This window comes from Mytilus californianus, unplaced genomic scaffold (assembly GCF_021869535.1).
Source record: "Mytilus californianus isolate M0D057914Y unplaced genomic scaffold, xbMytCali1.0.p SCAF_2, whole genome shotgun sequence".
Taxonomy (NCBI): Eukaryota; Metazoa; Mollusca; class Bivalvia; order Mytilida; family Mytilidae; genus Mytilus; species Mytilus californianus.
The window spans coordinates 83,583,291-83,608,883 of NW_026262668.1; the positions used below are offsets into that span (position 1 = coordinate 83,583,291).

At 32.3% G+C, this 25,593-nt stretch overlaps 1 protein-coding gene across 1 annotated transcript in view; it reads left to right on the forward strand.

The window, feature by feature from the left end:
* The first annotated feature begins 4,105 nt into the window (after positions 1 to 4,105).
* The window catches only part of LOC127728296 (membrane-associated transporter protein-like), a 38,846-nt gene continuing 17,358 nt past the window's right edge, over positions 4,106 to 25,593 (forward strand). Inside the window, exon 1 of the mRNA XM_052235634.1 lies at positions 4,106 to 4,134. The gene's annotated coding sequence lies outside the window, so the exon portion shown is untranslated. The remainder of the gene's footprint in view (positions 4,135 to 25,593) is intronic.

A 25,593-nucleotide genomic window follows, 5' to 3' on the forward strand; every position in this document is an offset into this window, starting at 1 on the left:
AACAAAAAGCTACAGATTGAGCACAACGTTTAATAATAAGTATTGATTTCTTCCTTTTACAATAAGACATCAAATTTCCCTATAAAAAATGGTGTTTCATGTCTCGAGAAATAGGATGCACCATAGCTAAAACTAGAGAACATTTATGTTTTTGAGATATCTTACTGTTGCTGAACCATAAAAATCAACAACAACAAAATTACAACAATAAAAATCGTAAGAACAACAAAACAAAAAACGAACAAAAATACCCCAAACAAACAAACTTATATTACCCCTCTTCCCCTTTAAAACATAAAAGGGTATGAAAATAAAAACAATGAATACGAACAACGGCAATAATAAAAGACAAAACAAAACAAGAATGTCGCTAATCAGTTAAACAAAATTGTCATCTACTATACCGATAATAGCGTCCGGTGTATGGTAACAAAAACAGTATTTCTCTTCTAAATTTAACTCATATATGTTACATTATGTTCAGCGAGGACTTTAATAACCAAAAAGATTAACACTTTAAATCAAGCCACTAGAACAATTTTAAAGGGACCATACTTTGGACATGTACAAATAAAATAGACCTCTCTGGGTTTTCCCAATCATTGAGACTACCGCAATTAAAAATATTTAAAAAAAAACGTCATAAATCTTTTAATCATAATTTTCAATCGTATACTATTTGAATAAAAGCATTTAAAAATAAGAGTTTAAACCATTTCATTCATGACTATTTGATTATTTGATGTTGACATGATAAATGCAGTTGATCATTTTTTCCTGAAGGAATACACCTGTTAGTAACATTTTCATAACGAGAGCACGTATCTAGTTTATCAAACGACATAGACTGGGGAAGACTGTTTGTTATTCCCTAGAATGGGAGGTCGACAATAGAAATAAAAGTACTGAAGTAATGAACATCGGATGACTGCAAGTTCTTGTGGATGGTCACAAGCACTTGTCTCAGAAAAAAAAATCACATCTCTATACCTGAAAGTGAGGTTAATGTACAGATATTTTTTTTTCTTAGACAAGTTCGTGCGTGGATGATAAATAAATGACAGGGAATTCAACCTCACCGTAATAAATATGATATTGAAGTGATACAAATCAGTATCAGAGACATATAATACATTGTATTATATGTCTCTGTCGGTATACTCTGGTTTGTTGTTATATATTATATTAATATTTGTATATTACAGTTACATGTATATATAATTTTCATCCATTTGTATACCATTCTGTTCTACTATATTAATAATAGTGCAGTGCAAGTGCATGGTGGACACTCATCTGTAATAATTCGATTTTTCGAATAGATTGGATTTTAGTAGGCATTCATATTTTCCCGCCAAACTTTCAATCTCCCATGTAGAGTTATCGGTCCTTGAGAGAGAGCGAGGACCGATAACTCTGCATGGGAGATTGCAAACGTTCTTGAGATATTCTTCCGCATGCGTTAACACACATTTTCTTTACGTGTGCATAGATATTAAAGATTTTTTACTTAAATATATATTTCTAACGACAAAACATTTTCATATTTATAATTCATGTTCTAAAAAAAATATTTTTAGGAGTATCCATTGAAAAAAGAATTTATAACAAGCGATAAGGAATGTTATTTGGACTCGATAATGTCCGCGTATTTATCATGTTTATAGATCGGTTACAATCCCAAAAGTTACGTAATGGAAATCTAGGCGACAGCAATACACCGGAATGCCCTCACGGTCATCCGATGTAAAAAATAAATCATCACGTTTATCATATTCAATCGCTTCATAGGATGCCGAATTAATTTCAGAAAAATGTCAAAATAAGGAATACCCTTCTTGTCTCGTTGGCATCCTTAACGTCAAAGTCATATGAATATACCGATTATTGAGGTAAAAGACATAAATAAATTTAATGCATCTTTAACTGAAGTTTATGGAATTGAATTAAATTTTTCTCCTTTCTTAAATAAGGTTTTTGTATAAATTCTAGTTCTAGTTCTATAAAAGCAAGTTGATGGGTAAAGCGCAATAGGTATCTATTTAAATACCGACTGTCATTTGGAATACAAATATACCAAACTCGACAAATACTTTGGGGATTAAAAAATCCAGCACATTGATATTTTATACTTTGGTGTATTCTGTTGCTGAAATGAATTGTAAGATTCTATAAAACAAACTGAATGTGTAACAAATTCTACGTTAGAGTGCTGATGTATATTGGTCATGTGCAAAAACCAACCGTTTTAACCCTTTAACTATGTGATACCTGTTTAATATGTATCCCAAAACACAAGTCCAAGCACAACATCATTAAACAATAGTATCTATGTGATACCTGTTTAATATGTATCCCAAAACACAAGTCCAAGTACAACATCATTAAACAATAGTAACTATGTGATACATGTTTAATATGTATCCCAAAACACAAGTCCAAGCACAACATCATTAAACAATAGTAACTATGTGATACCTGTTTAATTTGTATCCCAAAACACAAGTTCAAGAACAACATCATTAAACAATAGTAACTATGTGATACCTGTTTAATTTGTATCCCAAAACACAAGTCCAAGAACAACATCATTAAACAACCGTTTTAACCCTTTAACTATGTGATATACCTGTTTAATATGTATCCCAAAACACAAGTCCAAGCACAACATCATTAAACAATAGTAACTATGTGATACCTGTTTAATTTGTATCCCAAAACACAAGTCCAAGAACAACATCATTAAACAACTGTAAAAAGGACAGCTCAAAGTAACTAAATTACTTAATCTGCTGAAGCGAGCGAACTCGCAGTTACTGTAAGTTTCATTTTGTAGTTCAAAGCCAATAAAACTAATAAACAAATCATATTCTTTTACATAAATTATTGATGATGATTTATTGGTTTTTAACGTGAGCTGGAATTTTTATGTTGAAAAGGGGTTTTTATAATTGTTAACTAGACCCTATACCTCATCTTGGAGTGTTAAGCCAACGAGAAAAGGTATAACCAACCTTACGAAAGGTATATTTTATATACATGCAGCCTTGTTGGTCGACTGGCCTACAGGGTAATAGATACCGTGCAGACTGTGTTGCCATTTATATTTCAAAAACAAATTAGAGAAAGAAATAGTATACAAATCCGCAATCGTATGCACAATCACAGATATGTTGTTTCAATAACTTAACTTTTAATCGCACTGAGGTAACAATATAATTTTGCGAGTGTAAAAATGCCGTTCTAACATAATGATTGATAGGCTAAATTAAAGATGATTTTTCCCTAAAACTTCGTTACGGAAACAAATATTTAGTGAATAACATTTTTTTCTATTGGTGTTCTTTGTTATAATATGAGTCGGTCATCGATATGAAATTTTAATTTTTTTTCTAGTCTTGGCTGATGATTATGTATCGTTGAAAATAAGTCTAAAACAACAATCATTGTCGCTTTCACGCTTTAATCATAAGTTTATACCTCAGCATAAAATCCAAATATAACTTCTGTAATATAGAAAATGGATTTCAAAACGCATGTAAAAAAATAGGCATTAATTGTTGCTAAAAAGATTCTATGACGCCTTCGGCACCTCTCATATTAATGCAGTTTGTGGCAAATTTAAATTTAGAAATTAATAAACTGTGATAGTAATTGACGATCTCAAAGCTTTCTTAAGTAATTGATTTATCCAGGCTCTTTTGTCATAGAAAGAAAGTTGTATTCGCGCTAGGTGTCGATTATAATTACTATATGAGTACGGAAAAGCTTTATTAGTCAAAATACTGTCACAGATAATCTAAGTTAATTTTATAGTTAATATGAAGCGTACTTTTAATATTTTAACCCACGGAATTTTGCCAGTTTATGAAATATTGTCATTCGAATAACTTTTCTTTGAGGAGAAATTGACTCTGAAAGAGCCTCAAGCATTAGAAAAACCACATTTTAGTTTTGTTTTTTTAATAAGAAATGAAATTGATTTCTTTCTGAAACCATTATTTGCATTATCTAATGGAAAACGTCCCCATGGAATGAGCCTCATTTTATTGATTGGGTGGAATCTATATTGATGAGCTTGGCTCCAAGTTTGTCATCAGAAAAACGGAGGTGAGGAAACACAGACGTTCACAGGTAGGCACTCATATTTTTTTTATTCGTATCTTCCCCGATTACTTAATTGGAGGGAATAGAAATACAGAACATGTCTTATTCAAACATGTGCTTTTACATAATATAATGTTTTCTCTCTAGGTTAGATGAGTGAGTAAAACTGAAGTAAAACATTTCTAAATATCTTCCAGGAACGTGATTTTCAGAATGAAAATAAGGCAAATTGAAAGGTGAACTTCTCTTGCTTATTTCTCTGCTTTATAATTGTCAGATAATTAACTGACAAGTCAGCAAAGTTCCTGAATATATATCAGGTCGACTCTAATATCTAACAAGTCGACTTAAATATTTGACATATTTGACAAGTTGACTTAAATATCTGACATGTCGAATTAAATATCTTAAATATAATTACGCCAACATGTCAGATATTTAAGTCTAATTATCTGACAAGTAGGAGGCACAATTATACCATCGTAGGTCCACTGACAAATAAGAGGCAAAATTATAACATCGTAGGTCCACTGACAAGTAAGAGGCACAATTATACCATCGTAGGTCCACTCAAAAAATCTAACCAAACTATTCAAATCATGATTTTCCTAAAACAAATAGCTGCTATCACAAAGAACTCATTGATTTGTCAGAAAAAGGAAAACCATTATTTTTAATTTTATAACAGGTGTCCTGCGTGATTCGTGGTTATAAAAACTTTTTTCTAATCAAACTTATCAATTTATTATTTTATTTTGTTCAATACTGGACTAATTTATCTTTGCTCGATAGAAAACTGATGGATGAGAGCTTATACGTTGTATTTTGTATGTACACATTAATAGACTAGTATAAAGTATTTACTTTTATTCCAACAAACAAATCTAACAGATATAACGAAAAAAAAATTTCAAAAGTGCTCCAAATGTTTTCTTTTGCGACATGTATACCAAATAGTTTTCTTTCTATCATAACAGTCTATATTCACCTTGATTGCAGTAAGCATCTGCAGCAAAGATCTGCATTTACACTAACTTATTCAACCATATGAATTATTATTTGTATGTTGTGTATATGCCATCATACACATATACATTTGGTGTCCTTGATCACAGTCATGTTCATCCTGTTCAAGCCAATGTTCGTTCCTGTAACAAACAAACAAATCAGAAAATAATTCTGCCAATACAAACTATTATCTTTTAACTAAGTTTCAAGTCAATATAATTGTAAAAAGACATAATCATATATTGTGTGTTTTGTTTTTTTGCTGTCATGGTTTTTTTGAAAAAAAATACTTTTATTATTTTTCCGAACGCAAAGTCTATCTACAGAATTGATTTTGTTTATGCATATGAAAAAAATTTTACTAAGGTGATTTAAAATTATATATATCGTAACAAAAATTTCAGCGATACTTTAAATTATATTTTTTTATCACTAAACAGGATAGATACAGGATTTCACAACCTTAAAACTAAAATCCCATTTGCGTGCCGCTGTGATTGTATTTGTAAATGTTGTGCCCAAAGCAGTCATTTATTTTTGTTCAATTAATTTAATTCGATTTTATATCAACTTTATTAATTGCAAAGATATGTTCCAAAAAATGTACATTTTTGAAATGAATGATATTGGCACTTTATGGTTTAAGTGCAGTATTTAAGCTTTTAAAAAATACAAAATAATGCATTAAGCAGCATAATGTTGTTATTACGAAGCAATGCATTCTTCGTGGTTTAAATGACATTGCTTGGGTTGTGTTTTAATGGTTTTACTTAGATATCGAGTCTACTACAGCTTCATTGCTAAACCAGTTAATCAGAAATCATTTGCTCCCACACACTGTCAGCATTAGCTGTAACACAATTGCTGTCTATAAACTCAAGTTGATCAATCCTTAGAATTCATTCTCGATAAAAGAGATTTATAACCATCAACAGGAACGCTCGGTATTAAATATTTAGGTAGCCGAATGCATGGGACGTTTGTACCGTATAGAATATATCCTGTAATGTTAACCTCGCTTTCGCTTTTAACTGAAATCAAATAAATATAACACGTGAATTCGGCAAACAGGAAGTAAGCGACAGTTTGAAAACTCGGTGATGCTTTCTAAGAATAAATTTTGTACCAAACAATGAAGTAATGACTTTGTTCTAAGATTTCGTATGGCTGCATTACACGTTATGGAGGTCCTTAGCCACTCTGCATAAAGATTTTTTAACAGGTCACCATACATTCTTCAATAATCACAGTGATAAGACTCGTATAAGGTAAGCAATAGAAAATCAACATGGATCTGTTAAAGCTTTCAACTATCTTAATAGTTTGGACCATCAATCATGTTTTTTCGTGGGAGTTCTTATCTGTTCAGTATTTTGTACCGCGGAATTGTCCTGGTTGTTAAGTGTATATGTGATGTATCATTCACTATCTTAACTGCGACACAATTTATTTTGTTTAATTTTTTTGTAACAGGAGTCATTTTATTTACCCTTACGAAATTATCAGGTTAGGATTTCAATATTATACAGACTAGCTTTAGGTCGTTTGATAAATCTAAATGCAAATATATTTGCTGCATATTTGCCTTCTTCTTTAATAAGAAAGGTAAACATGCTAGATATACTTACTGGAGGTGTGATGAGATATTTAAAGCTGTTAATTTTCTCCTCGATAATATTTATGTTCGTTTCGGGAATAAAGTTTGTCGACAGGTTGTAGGTATTCATATGGGCACCAATTGCGCCCCTTAAATAGCAGACTTGTTCTTGTACTGTTATATATCACAGTAAAGATCCGTCTAAATTGCATTTAATTGATAAATTCAACAACGCTTCCCGTTATTTTGATGATATTTTTTCGTTAAATAATCAAGAATTTTCTAAATATACTGCCGAAATTTACCCAAATGAACTTCGGTAATAACTGTCCTTTCCTAGATTTAGATATTTTAGTTTTACACGGGAAACTCTACACTAAAATTTACGACAAAACGGGCAATTTTTCGTTCCCTATTGTTAATTTTCCTTTTCTGGACGGTGATGTTTTAACGGCAATTAAGATACGATCCGGGTAAACTTATCGATCCTTTAAATAAACCTATTCTAAAAAGTTACCAATTCAACACTATAATAAGATCTTTGAATATTGTTTTTATTGGTATTAATATTGATTTTGTTATCAGTAAATTAAAATCAGACTAGATGTTATTTTTATATAAATATGCACATTCATGACTCTGCAATCTGTCAATACCTGTATCTAGGCTTTGCACAAGGTCTGTTTTTCTCTGATTGTTAATTATGTCTTTATACTAAACCAATTGGATGTGTACTGATTGATATTTTAGTCTTAGATGCATGATTTGTTTTATTAGTTGTTATTGGCTTTGAACTAGCTGTCAGTAACTGCGAGTACTCTCAGATCTGTACTTAGTGTCTTTTTGTTGTGGGGATGTATAAGTACCCTGCCACGCCCACTCTGTGTTTTTTGTTAGATGTATTTCTGCTTTGTATCTATCTGATGAGTTCAGCTCTTTTCAACTGATTTTTATAGTTTGTTCCTATGTTGTACTGTTACACCACTGTCCCAGGTTAGGAGGACGGTTGGTGCCTTCAAACTAGTTTAACCCCTCCACACTCTGTATGTGTCTGTCCCAAGTCAGGAGCCTGCAATTCAGTGGTTGTCGTTTGTTGCTGTATTTCATATTTGTTTTTCGTTCATTATTTTATACTTTAATCAGGCTGTTAGTTTTCTCGTTTGAATTGTTTTACATTTGTCATTTCGGGGCCTTTTATAGCTGACTATGCGATATGGGTTTAACTAATTGTTGAAGGTCGTACGGTGACCTATAGTTGTTAATTTCTGTGTCATTTTGTCTCTTGTGAAAGTTTGTCTTATTGGCAATCATACCACATCTTATTTTTATATAGACAAATTAGCTAAAGCCTATCGTATTAGCGAAATTGGTCTTTTGGAGATTAACGTTTTTTACAGAAGGAAAGTTTTAAAAGAGAAAAATGGTGTGTTTACAATAATAATTAAAAATACTTGAACTTAAAAAAAAAATAATTTGAAAAAAAGAAAATAAAACTAAGAATATTGGTAATTATTTAAAAATAATAAAGTCATTTTTCGGACCTCAACATTGTTCAAGACCGAGAGGTTATTAACTTTCCGAAAAAAGGACCTTAGTCCACCGTCGAAAATAAATTAGAAAGAGTGTCGTCAGTATTCCTATTTAAATAAATGTCTGAATATTGTTGATGTTCGAATACCATGCACATTTCGAAAACAATTTAGAACTACATGTAAATAAAAGAGTAAGTAATACGCACATTTCTAGGATTAAAAACCAAATCAAAGTACTCGTAAAGCGTTTTGTGTTCATACCGGCCGACAAAGCAGCCAACAATGTGCGGTGCTACACAATGTATGACGTAAATACTATACGCAATTCCTTAGGAATGAAATTATACATTCATGTATATTCAAGGCCCTGCGCTCCACAGAGAGTCAATTAATGAATAATCACAGCCATGCTTAAGGCATCCTTTGAATGAAAGTCCTTACCATATATTGGCTTCTCAAAGTTCACAAAAACCAGTTCAAATTTCGTTTCATCTCATCTTCTAACTTTCCATTTCAAAGAAGCAACATTCCAGCAGCGCCTGCATACGGAGTATATATCTCCCAGTTGATGCGATATTCCAGGGTTTGTATTTCCTATCATGATTTCCTTGATAGAGGGTTACTGCTTACAAGGATGCTATCAAACTAAGAGTTCCAAGTGATGAAGTTGAAATCTTCTCTTCGTAAATTTTACGGACGCCATCGCGAGTTGGTTGACCTTTATGGAATATCTGGTTCACAGATGACGACGGATATGTTCCAATTGTCGTAACTACAATCCCGTCCCCTTTTCCCATAATGTAACCTACCGAATTAGACTTAACACCAGGTTTGTACTTGCATAAGCAACACGACGGGTACCACATACGGAGCAGGATCTGCTTACCCTTCCGGAATAACTGAGACCACCCCCAGTTTTTTGTGGGCTTCTTGTTGCTCAGTATTTAGTTTTCTTTGTTGTGTTTTGTGTACTGTTGTTTGTCTGTTTGTCTGTTTCATTTTTAGCCATGGCGTTGTCAGTTTATTTTATATTATGAGTTTAAATGTCCATTTGGTATCTTTTGCCTCTCTTCTAGTAAGTGGTTTACGACCTATCTTTCTGTACTGTTAACTAGTTCCCTTACTTCTATTAAAGAACCAACTATTAATTTTTGCAATATAGGATATAAAAATAATGCAACGAACTATTTTTGGAGTGTCAAAAACTCTTTGGATGTTTTTGATAAATTACTTGCTTTTGATGGTCCGTTCAATTCAGTTAACAGTGCTCATAAAACCTTCTTCTGTAATAAAAAAGGGCAAATATGCCAGGTATACTTACTGTTTATATTTTCTTCTTGAAAACATCAATAAACGTTTCGGCATTACAGTGTATCGACAGGTTGTATGTATTCTTATGGGCACCAATTGCGCCCATTTAACAGCAGACTTGTTCTTGTATTGTTATGAAGTTCAGTCTTAATTATATTTAATTGGTAAATTTAAAAACACTGACCTTACCTTGATAATATTTTTGCTTTAAGATTCAAGAATTTTCTATTTTTTCTGCGGAAATTTACCCACATGTCTTTGAATAAATCTAATACAGACAGCAATAATTGTCCTCTTCTATTTGAATATTTCATTATCACACGGGAAACTCTATACAAAAATTTCGACAAAAGAGACGATTTTTCGTTCCTGATTGTAAATTTTCCCTTTTTGGGCGGTGATGTTCCATAAGCCTCTCTTACGGTGTGTTTATTTCATAACTTGTTCGCTATGCCCGTGTCCGTTGACGCATTTTAGGTGTAAGTGACCTAATTTATGTATAACCGATCAATTATTAAGTCAGGGATTTTGTTACCACAAATTAGTTAAACTTTTACCAAATTCTTTCATAGATACAAAGATTTGGTAGTGAAATTTGCCTGAACCTGTAGAGTTCTTATCAAGACTGGATATTACTTGATTTATTTCACTTGACTGGGCGGAGTTTAACTGGTTCGCTTATCATAGACCAGTCCATCTGCACACAGGTGTTTTAGGATAAACTCATCAATGAAGTGTCCAGTTATTGTCATTGATCCGGTTTAAATATGTAAACACTATATGTGTATTCGCAAAGTAAATAGTGAGACAACGCCGTTGATTTTCTTGTAAAACGGAGTTTAAAAACATGTAAAATTTTTCACATTTTGGAAATTGTCGATATGAAAGTATGACTATGACGACGGCAGTTGCAAAATATGCATATTTCGTTATCTTATAACTTTTTGATATACTTTTTTTCCTCCTTTTATTCCGAATGCATTTTTTTGGGGGGACGGAGTAGGGAAAATTTCCGTATGGTAGCCCCACTAACAAAGGTAGCTTCTGCAGTTCTCTTTGTAAAGGCTTTTACCGGGGTGGCCGTCGGTTGATGAATCTGCGACTCGAAAAACTTTGACACGTTGTAAACTATTTCTTTTGACTGAGAGAAAAGTATCTTCTTACGCTAGGCCATGATTCGTAATACAGAATGATTTACCCGAACTTATATAGCAGATGTGCTTAAAAAGAAAATCTAAGAAGCGGTAAAACATACACGCCTAAATCGAAAATTTCTTTTTTTGAAAGCTGTATTATTTTTCTTCCTTAAATATTTAAGGAAGAAAAAATAGGGTGTAAATGTTTTTATTTTTTATATATAATTTTTATGAATCCAGTTTAAAAAGAATAATATAATAGCCGATACCTTGAAATACTAAGCTATAGCACATATAAATGTTATCAATTTTAATCTATTTTATTCGTCCCATATCATACGCTCAGTTCTTTTGTTTATCCGTTTGGTGACACTGATAGCTGATTAGAAATCAGTAATAATGATTTTAACGGCAATCATCCTTATCACACACATCTTCAAATAGGCTGTCCTTATGCGAATTAAAACGTAAGCTCCGCCCGATCAGTTGAGAAAAAAACATTGGTAATATCACATCCTAATGTTTACGGTCATGTTTTTATAAAGCCTCTAAATTTAGAAACGATCCATGTGAACTAATTTATCCTATGAACAAACTTATTCTTAAAGGTTATCAATCAAACTGTAGTAAAATCCTTAAATATTGTTTTTATTGGTATTAACATTGATTTTGTTTTTGACAAATTAAAACATAACTAAACATATATTGCTATATGTGTACAATTATGATAACTAATGTTCCTTCATCCTGTCAATACTGTTTACTTATATTTTGATATTGCACAAGGTCATACGTTTCTCAGACTATTTATGTCGTCTTTACACTAAATCCGTTGGATGTGTATTGATTGATACTTTAGTCTGGGTGGACATAATTTATTTATTAGTTGTGATAAGCTTTGAACAACTAGCTTTCAGTGACTGCGAGTACTCTATTTATGTGTATTGTCTATGGTTTTATGTTAGCTGTTTTTGTACCTTGAACCCATCTTTTGAGTTAAGCCAGTTGCTACTGATTTTTACAGTGTGTCCTTATGTTGTGCTGCTACACCACTGTCCCAGGTTAGGTGAGGGTTTAGCGCTCACAAATATTTTTTTTCTCCCCACATTTTTATGTGTCTGTCTCAAGTCACATTTTAGTCAGGAGTTTGTAGCTCAGTGGTTGTCGTTGGTTCATGTCTGTCATATGTGTTTTCGTAAATTAGTTTGCCATAAATTAGGCCATTAGTTTTCTCTTTTGAACTGTTTCACATTTTGCATGTCAGGGCCTTTTATAGCCGACTATACGGGATGGATTTTTGTTAATTGTTGAAGTACGTACGGTTGCCTATAATTGATTACTTTCACTTTATTTGAACTTTGGTGGATAGTTGTCTCATTGGCAATCATACAACATCTCCTTATTTTTAAACCGTATACCAAAACTTTATCCTGAAATGGGACGGACAGACGGACTGACATACACACCTAGACATCACGAATGTATTACCTTCTATAGTCGAAGGGGCATTAAAACTGAACTTCAATATTATACTCATCAGAAACCAAAGATTAGATAAAAATATATTTCTTAACATCATTCACTACAACATTATCAAAAACTTTTTTTTAATATAAAATACAATCTAAATCGATTTCATTATAACATAATGTAAAATATCAATTGAATTTGAACAAATAAGTAGGTAAAATATATAGGATGTGTATAATCCAGTACTAACTAAGTGTCAATTTGTACCATATGGTGAACCTTTCTATAAATAAATATATATACATACTAGTGAATTGATGTGTTTTCTTTGATGGTTTACAAATGTTTAGATAAAATTCATAGAAAGTGGATAAATAATACAGGCATGGAAGAAAAAAGGTAAGGTCAAATAAAATAATTTAAGTGATATATACTATTACCTCTTCGTGTATTATAATTACAATAATGCAATATCACAATTTGACTAAGTTTGAGTTGTGAATGAAATTAGAAGAACACTATTAACTTACAAAAGGACTTATGCATAGGTAGTCACAGATAACATCACGGACTATATACAGTTCCACTACCATGGATGCCAGCTACCATTTGGAAAGTTTGATATTTCCAAAAATATAGCTTAAAATGGAAAATTCACAATGGCAAAATTGAATGTGTTATAATTTTTCACGTTTCCTCAAAGAAAAATCATTGACGCATCAAGAAATAGATTTCACATTCACAATTTATTTTTAAATTTCATGCTTTTACAATGTATTTTGAAATGTCATATTCACAGCTTTCATGTTTTATAAGTACAATGGATTTTATCGATCTGAGAGTACTCACATGCAGTTACCTAAAACTTGTTCAAACCCCATGTTTAATTAATAATTTTGGATTACAATTTCCCCCCGGGCGCATGACATTTAAGCAAAAAATTAAAAACTACTAGGGGACATTTTAGCGCAGACATTATATAGCGGATCAATCCGTTCACCTGTATTTTCGAAAGCCAATTTATAGCGCTAACTTTTATCAGGCTGAATAATTATAATACTCAAAATAATAAAACCGTGAAAATTAATTTATGCTGGCTTAATGTTTGAGATGTTTGCATTTACAATTTGGTTAGACATGAAAATGAATGTTGTTGAAACAAACACGAGATGAAGGTGCAATATGTGAAGGTTTTGCTAGATATTATCATCAAATTTCAACATAGTACATTAAAATAAAACGTATCGATGAATCTGTACTTCAATCTAGATGAGATAAAGGCAAGTTCCTATCTCAATTCTATGACCAGTATTGTACAGGGGTTATATCAAGAACAATTACATACGTTCACTGGAAAATAAAACCCAGGCTATGTACAGTGGAGATCACTTCTAACCTCTCATCAAATCTGTCAGAATCTGTCAGGAGAACTGTTCTAGGACAGTATGTAGAACTGTCATCCTGACACCTTTTAGACAGTTCTAGCTAGAACAGTTCTAACCTAGAACTGATTTGGTCAGTTCTACCTAGAACTGATTTAGACAGTTCTACCTAGAACTGATCCTGACAGTTCTACCCTAGAACAGTTTTAGACAGTTCTACCTAGAACTGACCAAAGTTAACTTTGGTCAGTTCTACGACTAGAACAGTTCTACGGCTGGAACAAATCTACGATTAGAACTGATTTGGTCAGTTCTACGGCTAGAATTGATTTAGTCAGTTCTATCCATAGAACAGTTTTAAGAACTCTTTGTCTTAAATATAAATAAGTCAAAAGAATATAATATATATTAAAAAATTCTCATCACAGCACTGTTTTAACATTTCCCTAACTGCAGTGACGTCATTTAGAACTGTTCTACAATCCTGACAGTTCTATGGTTAGAACTGATTTAGTCAGTTCTGCTGACAGTTCTACGGTTAGAACTGATTTGGTCAGTTCTGCTGACAGTTCTACGACTAGAACTGATTTGGACAGTTCTACCTAGAACAGTTTTAGACATTTCTACCCTAGAACTGATCCTGACAGTTCTACCTAGAACTGATTTGGTCAGTTCTACCTAAAACTGATTCTGACAGTTCTACTTAGAACAGTTCTAGGGTAGAACTGTTCTTGGACAGTTTAGAACAGTTCTATGACAGATTATTCTGACAGTTCTAATGAGAGGTTAGAAGTGATCTCCACTGTAACGGACTTGTAACATTTGAGTAAACTTTTAGACATTTAGTGCTGTATTTTAATAGACATGATATTTTTTTTTATGTTGTGCTGTCTTTATACCATATGAATTTATTATTCTACAATGAATTAATTCTGACGCTAAAATGGGCATTGATAATTTCACTGGGTTAAAATTTGGCGCTAGAATGGTTTATATCTTAACGCTAAAACTTCAATTTTTTTTTATCGTATTAATGAACTAAAATGTCCTCCGCCGTGGCCCATTATGAACTACAGCTAATATATGTTTTAAATCTTAAAATCGTAGAATTAATTATTTTTTGGTTTTTGAGAAAGGGTTAAAGTTACAGGGAAGCTATTGAAACAAGGGTTCTAAATAGTGAATTGAAGTCATTCACTCGAAAGGTTGAACGTAATAAAATATCTATGTTGCAGGTGACCTCGGATATGTCGCCCTTGTATTAGCCAAGTCCTGTTTTCCTCTATTGTGGAGCAGGACATGCTTACTTCTGAGCACCTGAGTTCAGCCCGGTTTTTACTTAGACTCGTGGTTTTTTTTATTGCCACCTTAGTATCTTCTCCCTTTGAAGATTTACCAAATCCATCTGCTATACAATGTTTTACTAAATCATTTTTTAATGGTATCTTTTGAATAAAATAGATACCGTTAGCTCAGAGAAGATTTTAGCTTGTAGCCAATGATGCAGCAATATATCAAAACCGGTTCACCAAAAAAAAAAACAACAACCAAAAACAACAATATATAGCAGTCATCAAATGCGCTTCAACGATAGACACGCTTAAACACGTATGACAAGTTCAATACTTCCTTGAAACAAAACAAGTTGAAATTGAATTCAGCATAAGATCTGACATCAACAGAAAAATCTGACAATACTTTTTGGAATCATGTTGTTAAGTTAAACTAGTTTTTTGTATACTTTTCTTTCCCTTTTTATCACACAAGTGGATAAAGAAAAAAAAAGAAAAAAATCACAATAAAAATCAAGAACAAATGGAACGCGTGAAACACGCAATATTGTATACCTTTTAGATATTCATGCACGTATTCCATAGACTATAGTTGTGACGTAGTTAATTGTTGACCACATATACATGTATGTATGTTGATCTATCTTTACTTAATAACGGTTCCTGGACAAAATATTTCATTAACATTTGCTCTTCCATCTATTGCCAGCCATTTAAACAGTATCTACGAAAATCATGTTTTGTGGTGAAACATGTAAAGCCGCGTAAATGCGGTAATTTTATAGATATGATTGAATAAAAAAATGTTTCATGCCATTTTCATTTCTCTTATAAAAGTAATTAAAAGCAAAAACACTAATTTTTCGTTCGTTTAGACTAAGGCTCATTAATTATACAAGAATGTATATTTACGGCACGAGCGATGACCTAGATATGCTCACCCTTCCGGAGCACCTATGATCACCCCCGGTATTTGGTGGGGTTCGTGTTGCACAGTTTTCTATGTTGTATTCTGTTGTTTGTTTTTGCCATGGCATTGTCAATTTGATATCGATTGATGAGTTTGAATATCCATTTGGTATCTTTTGCCTCTCTCTTGTAAAGCTGAATTTAATTTTTTTGTTTCCAAATTTAGCATAAATAACTTTTATTTCACATCAATATTTGAATTTAATCCATTTCATTTGTCTGATGGACTCTTTTTCGGATGATTTTATCAATCAATTAGTAGAATTGATACACTTTCAAAATTATTGTATGTAAATGGGTAAGGATTGGTATTGAAAGCTGACGTTGAATGGAAGGGGTATTTGTTATTTTCAGAAGATGAAGTTTCTCGCAAATTTTCAATGTTATCGACTGAACCCATAAATAAATCACAAAAGACATAAAGCTTTATTTAAAGTCGGTATATACAAGACAATGACAAACATAAGCCCTGAAGAGCTTTAAAACCCGACAAAGGCACATCCAACAATACATACATTCATTTGTCGCGGCATTTACCGACAATTTCTACAATCGAAACGTTCCTTCAAAGTCTCAATCGACGGATATGATCGGACTATGATACTAGACTCAGCTACGGAATTACGACTTAATTTCCTACTTTAAATAGTTAAGTTCGAGGTTAGAACTTAACTTAGATTTATCATAGCTAGTTCTCTCTCCATGAAAACTCGGAGAATGTTTTTATTCAACTCTTGAATATGCTACTTGTGTTTATGCTGATGCCAAATGGAAATGGAATGAACGTAATGACGTCACAAGTTTGGGAGATATGGCTGCCTTTGTGGCTTTTTGACATTCTTTACGGGGAGAGATGTTTAAACTATTCTATTTAAGAATTGAATGTTTCTTATATAAATTTATTCGGGTATAAAAGTATTGATCGAAGCACATTTTGTATGAGGCGCGTTTTGTAATTCAGTAGAATTTTGATCGCGTGCGCATTCATTTGGTCAATCCAGTTTTAATGAATATTGGCGGGTGTTACTTTGGAATGTTTTTTTGTCGTACCGATAAAAATTCTACTTGCCAATACAGATTAGTTAAAATCGGCACTAAAATAGCTTTCATTCGTATTTATAAACTATATCCTTGAAAAAAAAACAACCTATTTTTGTGAAAATCGTAGATACTGTCACTTTAATTATTACAGAAAGATAAAAAGACATACTGGAGAAAAAGAAAGTAGACAGCAATTGCTGTGAATAAAATTTCATCTCTTTTCCAATTGCCTCTTCTTGACAGATGCATTATTGTATCAATTAACTATTATTTATCTCTCAACACAAATTTTCTTGGCACTTTGCGCTAAGTTGCTTGATTAGCTCAATAACAAAGCTATCACCTTTCATTCCAAACAATGATATATTGCCGCTTATGTCCGCTGCAAAACTAAGATTAAACCAAATCGTTATTTTGCAATCATTTGTATAAATTAATAGACTTTGTAACAAATGGATGGCAATGAAAAGGTCAAACAGGTTTGTATTGTTCAATCCAACTGAGAAATTTGTTCGATATTTTCACTTATAGGTTGCAGTTCCTATTACGTTCATTGCCTATCATCACAAAATGTTAAGCATGTATAAAAATTGGAAGATATTCCTATAAGCACATGCTGGAAAACATTTGATTGTTTTTTTAAAAGACCAACGACACCAAAGGGACACTACAAAATAATAAGTCGAAAAAAAAAAAACCCAAAAAACGAGGAAAAGATAAACAACAGTTTACAATACACTACATTGAAAACTACATGAGCAACACGAACCCCATCAAAACCGGTGGTGAACTCATGTGCCGAGGATGTGTTATCAGAATGATTCTGCCCCCAAATGTTGCCCTGTTTGTCTTGTTCATGGCAACTTCGGTGATAAGTCTCATTCGGTGATATCACAATCGGGAAAAGAGGACGTGATTGTCACATTGTCAAATTGTAACGACAGTGAGAACATATCACTTGGTCATCTGTGACACAGATATTCCATAGCGATTAGTCAAATCATGATGGCGTCCTTATTTGGAACACTTGGTTAAATAGTTTCACTTAAAGCTGGAATCGTATCTTTTGCGGTAATGTTTCGCTCTTATCCAACCCTAATAGTCTACTTCTAGAATTATGTGAAGACATGAACCAGACCTAACTGTTTCTATGATGCTATTTCTTTCAAGTTCGATTCGATGGATGCATTCAACATAGCCCCCAACTTTTGAACCCACAGGAATGCTGATTGTCGAAAAAAAATATGTCCACCAAACGTAATAAATGTGTTGTCAATAATAAGATTCATGCATTTTGATGACAGTCAGAAAGTGATTTTACAAAGTATAATTTATCCTTTATAAATCAAGTTATTGGTATCGACTTTGTTCATACTTTCTTTTATTAAACAAAGTTGGACTAATTCTTTAAATTTGTATTTAAGTTTAGAATGAGGAATACTAGTGTAAAACGGTAAAGAATCAAATGTTTTTTATACTATTACAGAGGAGCTTTGGTTGTAGGTACTCTAACAGGTATTTGTATTTTTTTAGTATCCACATCTGATTCACACCTCCACTAGAGTAGGTAGTTTCACAGTAACTCTCTAGTCTGGTTTTTGATAAAATAGGTGTTAATGATTTGGAAAGAGATTTCGTCGTCCATTCGTCAAACCAAACAATATAACGTTGATTATAAGGACACCTATAGGTCTATATGTAATTGGGTATCCAGTACAGTGAAATGTTCAGGACTTACGAGTATATTTACTCGTAGGACTTTCTTTTGTGTGAAAAGAGCCATAATTCTTCATCTTTAATTGAAATTCCAAAGGGAAATATAACAGAGATTTGATAACTATGATGCTATTCTCACAAAAGAGTGAGTTTAAAAAGCACTGTAAGTAGATGACAATCTCATATTATTTTCCATATCAAGATCGATACCATACCTTGACCATGAACATTTTAGGCAATGTGACCAGGCTAACATGGGAGGATATAAATGTTGCCAGAACTGATATGGAAACTTATGTGAAATAATCCAAACGTATGCATTTTAAATGCACATACAGTTATTAGAAGTTTTTATGCCAATTAAGTGAAAGCACGAAACAGTTTTAAGGTAGATTGGGTGTCTAAATGTTCAACAATAGATTTTTCTTAAACTTCTATAAAAAGAATTCTTTGTGAATGTACTTTCAAATTTCAATATACAATCTGGAGGTCACGGACTCTGTTTTTCGTTGAAGTACATTGCAATCAACGAAATTACAGTTATTATTCATATGGGTTATATAGGGGAAACTTATTACCTCCTTATTGAGGAAACATTAACCGATAGAATTAGTTAAAATTCAATGAGAGAATTGTTTTTTTACAATTATACTTCCGAAATATCAAATAAATATAGTTGTCTTGAAAAATTAAAAAAAACACACAAATTGTCCTATCAAATTCAATATAATTATCTACGCTTGATTTTAAAAGATTTTTTTTTTTAATTTTGAATGCACTTTAATCATGTTAATATTTTGATAGTTTAATCTTCAAATTTCAAGTTTCAGATGATCCTGTTGTATATTGTATGATACTTGGTAAAATAGTTTTAAACCCAACAAGTATTTTTGAAACATGCCCAGAAGGGACGCTCAGAAAAAATCAACAGATCTTCCTTAAGAAGTGAAGTAATTAGAAATAAGCTTATTTAAAGCAAACTAAATCTGCACTGAAAAACAAAATATGTTATGCTGAATGTTCTAATGAGGAAAAGCGACAATATACAAGTTATCGGTATCAACTGGTATTATGTATACTAAGAACTCAACCAAACTTGATGAATTCATATTTTCCTCATCAATTGCAAATCGACATTTTCCTTAACCAGCGCCTTATAATTAATTGACACGTTGACTTGAAGTATTATATACCGATAATAGACGGGACAAAAGTCTCATCAGTTATAGCTAGTGAAATACGATTAGTGACAATCAACATATCCAAGATTAGTCATCTTAAGTGGGTTGGTTCTCAATAGATATTATTGTTTTATGTGTAATATAGCCAAATAAATTGTTTTTCCAAATGCATGAAAACACGATTTCTTTTATTTACCCTCCTACGAATTTCTTATTGCAAATGTACGAACTAAGATTGTGTGATACTCTAGATATCTTGAATAGATCTTTTGTTACAACTCCTTCTTTGTTGTCATCATTTACATTTGAAAGAAATATTTTCCATTATTTTCCTCGTTGCTGATTGTAATTAGAGGATTAGCGTCTCGGAATGTCTGAAAAAATCTAATAATGTCTAAGTAATCAATCCATTCATTTTGAATAAAAAATCTTTTGATCCGCCAAAAAATATGCAAAAACACAAAAATTTCATCGCTCCCAAGCTTAGAAGTAGAGAAGTTGAAAGACACTACAGAACAAGTAAAATGGTTAATAACGTGTTTGTTGGAGGTGTTTGTCGCCATATATGCATGATTTTTTATGTTAATGTCCTAATACAATTTATCTTAATGAATTCCCGTCTCCCAACTAATTCAACTCTCATCTTTGTCATGTCTAGCCATCCGTTTGGTTTTGTCATATCTGAAATGATACAAAAGCATGTACTCTGTTTTTATCCTGGAGGATGCAATGTATCTACTCTGTAATGATCAGGAAGGAAACAATGCATCTACTTTGTAGTGAATGCATCTACTCTGTAATGACAAGAAAGGAAGCAATGCATCTTCTTTGTAGTGATCCAGAAGGATACAATGTATCCACTCTGTAATGACAAGAAAGGAAGCAATGCATCTTCTTTGTAGTGATCCAGAAGGATACAATGTATCCACTCTGTAATGACCAGAAAGGAAGCAATGCATCTTATTTGTAGTGATCCTGAAGGATACAATGTATCCATTCTGTAATGACGAGAAAGGAAGCAATGCATCTTCTTTGTAGTGATCCAGAAGGATACGATGTATCCACTCTGTAATGACAAGAAAGGAAGCAATGCATCTACTTTGTAATGATCCAGAAGGGTACAATGTAACAATGCATCTACTCTGCAATAATCAGGGATCGATGTAATGTATCTACTCTGTAATAATACGGGGGTATATCATGTATCTACTGTGTAATAATACGGGGTATATAATGTATCTACTCTGTAATAATCCGGGATGGATATAATGTATCTACTCTATAATAATACGGCGGTATATAATGTATTTACTTTGTAGTAATACGGGGTATATAATATATCTACTCTGTAATAATACGGGGGTATATAATGTATCTACTCTATAATAATACGGGGTTATATAATGTATCTACTCTGTAATAATACGGGGGTATATAATGTATCTACTCTGTAATAATACGGGGGTATATAATGTATCTACTCTATAATAATACGGGAGTATACAATGTATCTACTCTGTAACAATACGGGGGTATATAATGTATCTACTCTGTAATAATACGGGGGTATATAATGTATCTACTCTGTCATAATACGGGGTTATATAATGTATTTACTCTGTAATAATACGGGGGTATATAACGTATCTACTCTGTCATAATCCGGGATGGATCTAATGTATCTACTCTTTAATAATACGGGGGTATATAATGTATCTACTCTGTCATAATACGGGGGTATATAATGTATCTCCTCTGTAACAATACGGGGGTATATAATGTATTTACTCTGTAGTGTTCCGGATGGATACAATGTTTCTACTCTGTAGTGATCCAAAAAAGATACAATGTTCCGATAATAGGACACAATTGCGAAAAATTGTCGCTGGTGAGTTAAGACACAGATACATCTTATCGGCCAACCAATTCGTGATGGTAACCATAAAACTTATGTAGTGTCGATTAATTACAGTTGTTGTTCCTAATTTTGTTACTGAAGCCTGTTTAGTGTGGACATGCGCAAGCATTGTATGTATTATCTGCAGTTTATGTATACACCATACGACGGGGCAAAGCGTATGTTACGGATGAGAAATGGGATGTTGACAATTGGTAAGTTCAAATCATCACATTTGTCATTGATTCCATCGGTGTCAATATCGAGGGAAAAATCGAGATATGAAACACCATCAATCTTCGGTGGTATCTTTAATCTCAAATTCACTGGGATATATGAGATGCAAGCACTCACAGAAATATGGGTTATTGCGTAACAGAACACCATCAATTCATCTAAAAATTAAATTACAGAACTTTTTTGTTTTTGAGAGTGTTCCGTATATACTCTACTATGAGTACAAAAACAAGTCAGCAAGTTGGAGTGCACAATAAATACCGATTGCAATACCGACTGTCAGTTGAAATATCTATCCATTATATGTGTCACACCACCAATTCACCCACTACATTTGAGAACATATGGAAAAGTAGCCCTACTCTGACAAAAAAAGTAGTGCTTTTGATGCTATTGTTTACTTAAACTAGCAAATGAAGTTACATGAATGTATTTTTTTCTGATTGAGAAATATATCGTGATCATTTTGAGTCTACATTTACTTGTGCACGAACTTGCAACACAATTCTAGGATAGATGTGCTCAATAGTATTCGAATGAAGAATTTCAGAACCCCATCATTCTACTTTCAGTAGTAGGGAACTTCCCGAACATCATGTGTCACTACAAGACTTCAAACATTGGCGGAAAATTGGCATGTAGAAAGTTGATACATGTACAATTCAGAGTATACGTGGTTTATATGAGAAGTGAAACTAAGGTAAAATGTTTAGAGGGCTGCGAATATTTAAAAAAAAAATAGGTTGAATAATTAAGGATTTTGATTTAGTGGTCAGACCCTCGTTTTACAAAATATCTTACGACTAAAATTGATCGTATTTTTTACAATTCAGTATATTTACGATCAATTTTAGTCGTAAGATTTTTATGAAACGCAGGCCCTAGACCTACACACAACAATACGTTGTTGATAAAAAAAGGGTCCAGCATTTGTATGATATCATCTTCTGGTTATTATTGTTTTTTCACACAGTAAGATATTATGATCTTAAAAAGGAATTTGTATTAACGATTCCCATTTTTGTAGAAAAAGCTCTGTTTTCATGAGACGATGTAGTCGGTCTTTTAATGGAGTATAGGGAATAGTAGCGTAGAGCAAAGAAACATCTATAAGTTTTGATATCATTGCAAAATTGTAAAGATTGTGATTGAAGATTTTGGAGTAGATCTTTAAAACTTCAGATTCAAATTCAGCATCTGATTGACACAACCCGTTGACTATCAAAACGATTTCATTTACGAAATTATAATGTTGGATTTTAATAAGCTGCGAAAATCCCCTCAATATCATAAATTTCAGGATAAATAATTCAAAAGAGTGGAGCCCTACAATTCAAAGATCTGTTCCTCTTTCAAACTATAATATTCAAAACCAATAATGTCAAATTGTTAAAGAAAGCATAAATGAATAGATTTTGAATTAATCAACTTATATCATTTAAAAAAATGATCAGTATGATTCAAAATCTATTCTTAATTGTTTTGTATTCCTCAAACAAGAAGAATAACGTGGTGGCTTCTCCTTTTACTATCATGCAAGCAACAGAGCTCCTTTTGAACTTTTTTTTTAGAATTAATAAACATCTTGTACAATTATAAGAGTCGAGTGGTGTTTCGCTATATAAACATATTTTTTTCCATCTGAAAATTTGAAGCGAACTATGTTTTCATTTAGATATATAAAATGAACACGAAAACGACATATTTTTTATTTCGCGTATTTCACATGACAGTCTTAAACGACTTATGAATTCTATTTTCCTTTCTTTCTATTTTAAACTTACATGATTGAAAATAAAATATGTATATATATATGTTTGGTATTAAATTAATAATTAAGATCCATGTTGTTACATCTTGTGATCCGTTTATTTGGCAATCGCCAATGGCAGTCAGCAGGGTATAAGAACATCCTTTGTTCGACCTGCTAGTCAAATGCGTTTTGTTAAAATATACTTTTTCACTTTTTTGGTCTTTTGGAAAATGTTGTTTGTGCTGTATTTAGACCACTCTACCAAGAAATTTGTTTTACATGCACACGTATAAAAATTGCGGTTTTTATCCAATGCAATCATAGGTTTGAACGTTGTTTTCAATTTAGACTTGTTTATATTTTTTCGTTTGGGCTTGTATTATATTTGCCTTCGGGTTTATATGATCCGTTCATCCTATTTCGACTCGTCCAAATTCAAGAGTCTATCCTAAATTGAGGTAAATTATATGGCCTTCCAAATACCGTCTCGATTCCCAACATCACTGAAGAGACATTAATTGTCGAAATCCGGATATGGTGTACTAATTTTGCACCTTTTGTTTGCGGTATACCATCTTTTCCGCAAGTTTATTGTTTTCTGTTTGGTATTAAATTAATAATTAAGATCCATTTTGTTTTGCATGCACACGTATAAAAATTGCGGTTTTTATCCAACGCAATCATAGGTTTGAACGTTGTTTTCAATTTAGACTTGTATATATATATATTATATATGTTTTTTCATACAAAAATAAAACGAGTGTCGAATCATGTCAAATTTTAATGTTTCAAGCTGTTAATCTCACCGTGTTAAAAAGGTTATTTATAAACTTAACAGGGACTACCAAATATGTGCCATCAATATGAATTTGTCATACACATTTCCAAATTTGAAAAAAAAACATTTAAACTGTATTACTCCGCCAAATGCATATTAAAATAGAAACCTATGTCGAATTATGTCAAATTTGAATGTTCCAAACTGTTAATATTCTCGAGTTTAAAAATTACTAATAAACTAAACATGGACTACCATAGATGTGCCACCAACATCAATTTGTCATACATATTTCCAAATAATGATAACTATGTATAACTTCGCCACATTCTTTATTTACCTGTGCCAAGCCATGGGATGTTAATCCAGTGATGTTTGTTGGTTGCTATCTGTCATTGTTTTTCATTTATTGTTGAAGATTAAATCAAATTATTAGAACCTTTTAAAGCATACTATATGGTTCGGTTTTTTTTTTGTTTAACTTGCATTTGTTATCACATCTTTGTCTACTGGTCTGTAAAGGAAAGTTGTCTCGTCGGTTATGATATCTCCGTGTTTTTATATTGAGATGTCTTAGTGCTTAATCTGCTGATATGAAATTATGCCGTCTTATACTCTATTAACGGTGGCTGTACTTCAAAGCAACCTGTCATGAACAGTACAGGAAGACACATGACACAGCTGTCCAGAAAGTCGATGCAAGAATACAAATGGAACATTGCAAATTCTTATATCAAGCTATAAATTAACAAACAGATTTGCATCCCAAACAAAAAATAGACGAAATTTTTGACAACAGTATAATTTTAAGCTTTTAAGTCTAGCAATAAAAAAAATAAGATGTAATGGACGATTTCTAAATTTGTTAACTTTATGAATAATGAATGATTACCATGTACAAAATTTTGATTGAGAAACCACTTGGTGTTTTTAGTATTTAATATTTAATAATTACTGTGTTGTCTTCTATAGATGTCTTTTGTTATTGTTGTCGTTGGGTTGTGTCGATGACGTGTACCATACAGCTCCTTTTTTATTGCTTTAATTTGATAGTACCAAAAAGGTCAAGTTTAGACACGAAAACCTTTCAATAACTTAACTCAATCTGCTTTCTATGATTGGAATATGAAATACCAGAAGAGCTTCATCATAACAGTCAATTTATCTAATTGAAAGTAATCAGTGG